This window comes from Salvelinus sp. IW2-2015, linkage group LG22 (genome assembly GCF_002910315.2).
Source record: "Salvelinus sp. IW2-2015 linkage group LG22, ASM291031v2, whole genome shotgun sequence".
Lineage (NCBI taxonomy): Eukaryota > Metazoa > Chordata > Actinopteri > Salmoniformes > Salmonidae > Salvelinus > Salvelinus sp. IW2-2015.
In genome coordinates this window covers 4,298,741-4,306,949 of record NC_036862.1, presented here as the reverse complement: position 1 = coordinate 4,306,949, position 8,209 = coordinate 4,298,741, and the positions used below count along the sequence as shown (strand labels likewise).

The following is an 8,209-nucleotide window of genomic DNA, read 5'->3' as shown; positions in this document are numbered from 1 at the left end:
TCATTCAGCATCTTCATGAATGATATCGACACGCAGGTTACACAGGGCAGCACAGATTCTAAGTATTTTGTCCATTTTAGATGAGATGTTGATTGGCACTGTCTGTGAGATGATTCGAAACCGTTTGAGCCTTTGAATTACGCGTTCCACATGAACCCTCATGTTAGCTATCCGTCTTGTACTTGTGGTGTCCTCCTGTGACAGCTGTGCGCCACTTTTTGTGAAGGCTAGAATTGTTCATTTGACCTTCCTCTCTTGTAGCCAATCACGGACTGTGAAGCCCCGGTCAGCCATGACCTCATCACCTGGACAGAGGTACTCCAGGAACCCAARATCTGATGTTATACTGTATATCTGTCGCTACATCTACCGCCATACTGTATGCTGAGGAGATGAACATCACAAGTCCACAAGGTGCAATGGCCACCAGGTACTTGATAGTGTTCTGGGCGTATTAATGGCTGACTGACTCCCCCCTTGAATCCAGATTCTTGCTCTTCTGTACAGCAGTTTCTGAGCAGTCAATAATGCAGGTTGTTCCTGGGTAGAGGTCCTTAAAACATTGTGGCATTGTAGCACAGATGGTCTCCCTCGGCAGCCATGGAATGTACTCCCTCAGATTCTCTTCCATCATGTCAATCAAATAACTAATCACTCGACTGACAATACTCTGGGAAACACCAAACCTTCCTGCTAGGTACTGCTGCAGCAAGTTGAGCTTCAGCGTCATCAGTGTCATCAGGAGTTGGTCTGTCAGGTCTAACTGAAAACTGCCTTCGTAGAGCGGTAGGAGATGTTCCGCTTCGTTCCTCAGCAGGGTTTTGTAGAGAGGTGCTGCTGGGCACTGTGCCCCTGCCTCACAGGTAGTGGGCTTTACATGATCACCTGAGCAGTAGTTGTGATCACTTAGAGATGGGTCTTCCCATTGGGTTTGGGCATCCTTCTCTGAAGGCATATCCATTCCTTCTGTGTTGGCCATTTTCAATTTGGTGAATTTGGCCTGTTGTGTCATCTGTTCAGAAATCRGTATGGCTTGTTAAACAAGTCGATTAACAATTAATAACAAAACCGTACAATAAAACACCATACTGCATGGACACTGCTAATAATATTTAATAATCATAATAATTAAGTATATATAAAACGGGAATGTTTTATTGAGTTGTAGAGGAAATAAATTGTACTATTATGAGACTGCTTAGATACAAGAGGGAGACACAAAATGAGAGCAGGCAAGCTGCTCAAGCGTTTGGCTTACCTGTCATTGATGACTGCCTGACCAACACACAACGCTTCTTCATGAGTGGAGCATCGTAGCCAAGCCATTTTTCTGGGYGAGGATGCTCCACTGTAGGCTTCTTGACAAATAAGTGTTTGGAGCACACAAATGGATGTTTTGGTGGTTTCTTTAGGTTCTGCGCTTGAAGCCTTAGCCTCAAAGACTCTGCGTCTYCAGGAGGTGGATGCAGGTCGTATGGGGCTCCACAGGTACATTCAGATCTAGAGGTTGGTGTTCAAAACATTGCTGTTGTAAAAACTGCCTCCTCTTATCCACTTATTGTGACAGCCTCGTTCTGAACATATAATGCTTGTCATGTTGATCGATTTTCGGATTTTGTGCGGTTCTGTCAGTGTAAAACTATCAAGTGCTCAACTAAAAGTACCACTTTTGCACGCGCTAGCGTCGCGCGAATAAGTCCGGAAAGAGAAACACAATTGAAACTAACTCACCACCATCACTGTGACGTTCCAGAATAAGGCGATGTCATGACCTCAAATTCTTTCTGTTTAAAAATGTAAAATGTATACACTGCTCAAAAAAATGAATGGAACACTAAAATAACACATCCTAGATCTGAATGAATGAAATATTCTTATTAAATACTTTTTTCTTTACATAGTTGAATGTGCTGACAACAAAATCACACAAAAATGATCAATGTAAATCAAATTGATCAACCCATGGAGGTCTGGATTTGGAGTCACACTCAAAATTAAAGTGGAAAACCACACTACAGGCTGATCCAACATTGATGTAATGTCCTTAAAACAAGTCAAAATGAGGCTCAGTAGTGTATGTGGCCATAGCATCAATGCCTTCCTCTTGCAGGAACTGCTGACACACTCCAGCCACATGAGGTCTAGCATTGTCTTGCAATAGGAGGAACCCAGGGCCAACCGCACCAGCATATGGTTTCACAAGGGGTCTGAGGATCTCACATCAGTGTGTACCTAATGGCAGTCAGGCTACCTCTGGCGAGCACATGGAGGGCTGTGCAGCCCCCCAAAGAAATGCCACCCCACACCATGACTGACCCACCGCCAAACCGGTCATGGTGGAGGATGTTGCAGGCAGCAGAACGTTCTCCACGGCGTCTCCAGACTCTGTCACGTCTGTCACATGTGCTCAGTGTGAACCTGCTTTCATCTGTGAAGAGCACAGGGCGCCAGTGGCGAATTTGCCAATCTTGGTGTTCTCTGGCAAATGCCAAACGTCCTGCACAGTGTTGGGCTGTAAGCACAACCCCACCTGTGGACCGTCGGGCCCTCATACCACCCTCATGGAGTCTGTTTCTGACCGTTTGAGCAGACACATGCACATTTGTGGCCTGCTGGAGGTCATTTTGCAGGGCTCTGGCAGTGCTCCTCCTGCTCCTTCTTGCACAAAGGCGGAGGTAGCGGTCCTGCTGCTGGGTTGTTGCCCTCCTACGGCCTCCTCCACGTCTCCTGATGTACTGGCCTGTCTCCTGGTAGCGCCTCCATGCTCCGGACACTACGCTGACAGACACAGCAAACCTTCTTGCCACAGCTCGCATTGATGTGCCATCCTGGATGAGCTGCACTACCTGAGCCACTTGTGTGGGTTGTAGACTCCGTCTCATGCTACCACTAGAGTGAAAGCACCGCCAGCATTCAAAAGTGACCMAAACATCAGCCAGGAAGCATAGGAACTGAGAAGTGGTCTGTGGTCACCACCTGCAGAACCACTCCTTTATTGGGGGTGTCTTACTAATTGCCTATAATTTCCACCTGTTGTCTATTCCATTTACACAACAGCATGTGAAATGTATTGTCAATCAGTGTTGCTTCCTAAGTGGACAGTTTGATTTCACAGAAGTGTGATTGACTTGGAGTTACRTTGTGTTGTTTAAGTGTTCCCTTTATTTTTTTGAGCAGTGTATCTTTTTTTGCTACAGTTTTTGGTGTTGTTTCTCTGTGATACTACTAGCCACCTACCAATTTTATGAAAATGGCTTTAGGTAGCCCAGATAGGATCCCAATCTCCCAACCTCATAACTAGCTACCAAGAAGCCATTTCATGCTATCAATGAATTTAGACTAGCTAGCTTGTCTAACTATCTTAGCTGGCATGCCTGCTGGCAAGGCCGGTATACTTAAGAAAAKCAAGCAATTACAGTGAATCATATTTATTTTCTTTAAAAAAATAATCACAAGTCAGGAGGATACAGACAGCCCGAGGTATGCAGATTTYTTTTTTTTTTTWCATAAAATTAAGCRTAATGATTATGGCTCTAGATTGCAGGAAAAAGGTGTTTCAGGTGTTTTAAAAATGCAAAATACTCCAACTTAGTCACCAAGTCTAACAAGTTTAATGTGAAACCTCAGACTTCTGGTCTTCCTTCCCTCTCCTCGCCTTGAACCAGGGGCCCTCTGAACACAGCAACAACAGTCACCTCAAAGCATCGTTACCTATCGCTCCACAAAAGCCAACGCCCTTCCAGAGCAAGGGAAACAACTACTTCAAGGTCTTTAAGCGAGCGACATCACCGATTGAAATGCTACTAGCGTGCACCGCTAACTAGCTAGCCATTTCAGATAAGTACCATTAGCATGTTAGAATGAAACATGTTGCAAACTTTTTGGAAAACCTTTGGAAGGTCTTGTTGTTTTTACCATGGAATGTCAAGCTTTCTTTGAAAGAGATACAGTAGTTAACCTTCTTTAAATCAACAAAAATACATTTAAAGCCCTTTGGAAAGAGAATATGAGATGTGACACTTGCCCAAGGCATTTATAATAGGGTATGATTGATTACTTTTTAGTTATCAATTATTTWATAAAAATTGCATTCTTAAAAACAACTTCAGTAATGGGTTGTTGTTCAATTAAATGGATGTTAGAAGTGCCAAAGAAAATAAATGCCCCCCTAGAGTCGATGTYCACGCCATCGCTGAAATTTAATGAGCATAATAAAACAATCCCCATAAAAAACAGTTAATTTARGAATAATATTTGATTAGACTTTCAGACTAAACTTTTAATATTATCACTCAGTTGTTTTGGTTCTAAACAAAAAAAACAATTAGCTGTCTCCAATGTTCTTAATCAGTTCAGGGGAAATAATCACAATATCCAAAAGCTGTGGTGACATTTTCTCTGTCTTCAATGTCKACTGTACATCTTCATCCTCTTGTAATAGCAATACAAGGTAGCAGTGAAATACACATGGTTGATGACAGTTGCGATTTTAGCATGTAAATCTTGGTGGGGCAAAAAAAAAAAAAGTGGAATGCATGCCAGCAAAGTCACCACACAACACAACACTAAACAATACATTAATTGTACTATAACGGTGACAAACGGTACTCACAAACTAGGGCCTACATGAAGCTGTCCCAACAGCAGAGTCCCAACAGCAGTGCCAACACCCGCTACATCTGGCTATCAGTGGAGCCTTGTCTGGCAGCAAAACAGTTMATTCAGCCTCATTTCCTGCCTTTAAAAAAACATAGCTGATATGGCTGACTTGCTTAAACAAATGTGGTTTCTACTGACAATTGAGATGTACAAACTATGGCGTAAGAGGACAACAAGCCGATAAGAGGCAATCCGTAATTTAGATTAAGACATTAATGAACAAGCCAGGATGGACGTAGTCAATATAACTATTTGTTCAGTACTTTTGAAATGTACAGCGACAGAATTCAGAACATGGGCCGTTCTTACAGTGTTTTCCCTGTACACCAAGTCAGAACCGCAGGATAAATAAAGTGGGCATATAAGCACAGTGAAAGCTCTTACAATATTCAATGATTACATTTCTTAAACACAGGTTATAGGCTACATGTGCACCACCGAGTCAGAACAGTAACTTTAGGCAAAATTAAGAGSTGGAAATAGACCAAATTATTAGGGTGAGGCACATGGGCTACTAACAGCTTACTACACAACATATACTTAGTATTACTTTCTTAGCTACAGTATACAGTACATATCTCCCTGGCATATCATTTATGCAGCAACAAATAAGACATTTTTGGACTCACCTTGTTATAATGTGCTCTCTTGAACAGGAAGGTGCAGGAAGGTAAATATTGTCATCAAAGAAAGAGAAAGTGGACGGATTTACAATTCCAAGTTGGATGACCGTTYAAAACATATTTTCAGTCGTTAATTCCCGACTTCCCAGTTGCAATGCTTCTAGTTATCCACTGTCACCGATTCCTTCCAAACCACTCATTGTTGAATTTACGATTTCCAACTTGTTGTGTAATGTTTATATCCAATGGCCGATGAGCACCGATACMTTTTATCTATAATTTCTCTTAATTATTTATCTTCATATGACAAGGATTTAAAAGGATTTGCCAGTAGATTGTCAAATTGATTCATGATGCTAGCTAGATTTTGAAAGTRAGATGTTGACATGATCAGTCCAATCAAAGCTACTGTACATATAACGTGATTTGACGTAATTTTATCTGTGGCCAATRACCTTGAGCCTTTTTGGAAGGGCACTACTAATGTAATTCTATGGCAGGAGCCATAGGGGTTGAATTATCGATGTCTACCCTTACTACTTGGCCGTGAYGTAGTGTCCCCATGAGTGACAGAACACTGAGCCAATCATGGCACACTGCTCCTATTTTCTGCTGGCTTGCCCCACCACCGAAAGCACTGAGCTAGGCTGCATTTTGGAGCTGCCTTAATCAAGAAAACAAAAAARAGACCATGTTTGTATGTGGCTATATTGACTTAATGATATATATTTTTTTACATTGTTTGCAAACTGATATGCAACTCGTATTAATGCCAAAATATTATGCCAAAGAGGTAAGGTGTATATATATATTTATTTATTTTGCTAAAAATGTGGGGCCCTGAATTACTGGTCGCCACTGGTTGATGACATTTATTAGGTAATCTGATAAAAGGTATTTAAAGGGTACATACAGTATATTAAACTAAATCAATATGTCCCTTTAGCTCTGCTTGGCAAAGCAACAACATCACCTTCGTGATAAGAGTATGTCATAGCTAATTAAAGCATTCCTTCTGGTTAATGTAAAAACTGTGTGTCTTGATGTCTCGCACGCAAGTGAGTAGAGCAAAGGAGGGAGGTAGGGAGAAAGAGAGGGGGGGCTGGGGGGTAATTACTCTCATTCAAAGACTTAAGACGTGTCTCTCAGTCAGCTGAGAGCTGTCCTTTCATTGAACAAACTCGAGTGATGAAAACGGTTAGAATTGTCTTGGGAGTCATCTCTTGCTGCCTCATCATCAACAGAGTAGGACATGTCTAAGGGGTGTTTATGAGTAATTGAAATGAAAGAAAAGGGCTGATGATACTGCAGTGAGAATCAAACAAAGAACTAAAACAACCAGTTTACGTGCAAAGTATAATTTATCAGAAAGATACAATGTTGGGGGGAGAGTGAGATAACAAGGCCTGGTGGTTACTTTTGTCAAATCAAAATGCAATTTTATTGGTCACATACACATATTTAGCAGATGTTATTGCGGGTGTGGCAAAATGCTTGTGTTCCTAGCTCCAACAGTGAAGTAGTATCTAACAATTCACAAAAATACACAAATCTAAAAGTATAATAATGGAATTAAGAAATATATAAATATTAGGACGAGSAATGTCGGAGTGGCATTGACTAAAATACAGTAGAATAGACTACAGTATATACATATGAGATGAGTAAAGCAGTATGTAAACATTATTAAAGTGACTAGTGTTCCATTACTACCTACATGTACATATTACCTCAATTACCTCGACTAACCGRTGCCCCCGCACATTGACTCTGCACCCGTACCCCCCTGTATATAGTCTCGCTGTTGTTATTTTACTGCTGCTCTTTAATTACTTGTTACTTTTATTTCTTATTCATTMTTCTTCTTCTTAATAACCTGCAACTTTTCAGTGTGCAAAGCTGTCATCATGGCAAAGGGTGGCTATTTGAAGAATCTCAAATATTGTTTAACACTTTGTTGGTTACTACATGATTCCATATGTGTTATTTCATAGTTTTGATGTCTTCACTATTATTCYACAATGTAGAAAATAGTAAAAATAAAGAAAAACCCTTGAATGAGTAGGTGTTCTAAAACTTTTGACCGGTTGTGTGCATATTGGGCAGTAACCTCTGAGGTGCAGAGTTGAGTAGCTGGGTGGTAGCCGGCTAGTGATGGCTATTTAAAAGTCTGATGGCCTTGAGATAGAAGCTGTTGTTTAGTCTCTCGGTCCCAGCTTTGATGCACCTGTACTGACCTCGCCTTCTTGATGATAACGGGGTGAACAGGTCGTGGCTCAGGTGGTTGATGTCCTTTATATCCATGCAACATAGAGTATAAAGATAGTTCCCTCTAAACAAAATGACTAGACCATACTCAAGTTCAGCCCAAAGACCCCATCAAACGGATTCAGAGGTGAAAAGGACTTAGACGTGAAGCCAACTAGCAGAGAAAACGTACAGAAGAAAGTTATTTCCATCTCTGTTTGTCCCTCTGGAATTTTCCAAAAGTCACTATTATCTAGCAGCAGACCTGCAGAAAACATTGAAGTCAGTATTGACATCCTATCTCTTTGGATTCTTCAGAGCCAAAGACTTTATCATCCAAATGTCATCAGAATCATGTAGGTCATAAAAAGGGTAAGCATACTGTATGGAAGTATCGTCTTACAGATAGACAATTATCACTCTTGGAAATGTGAAACAGGTTGCAATAAATAAAGGTTATAAAACAGGCAATAGTAAATCTACTGTACCTGTTGAATACCACCCACTTATTTTTGTGGAGAGATGCTATAGAGAGATGTGGGGTAAGTGGTAGTTTGGAGTTGTACAACAAAACTGTCAAAGAAGTCCTGTTTCAACACATACCCCCTCAAAGCCTAGAGCTAGGGACTACCACGCTCTTAAAATGGTTTTCCTGGGCCATCCGTATTGTGCATAAAGCA

At 41.2% G+C, this 8,209-nt stretch overlaps 1 pseudogene; it reads right to left on the bottom strand.

Moving 5' to 3' along the window:
• Positions 1-979, bottom strand: LOC139022769 (uncharacterized; annotated as a pseudogene).
• Positions 980-8,209: the final 7,230 nt, after the last annotated feature.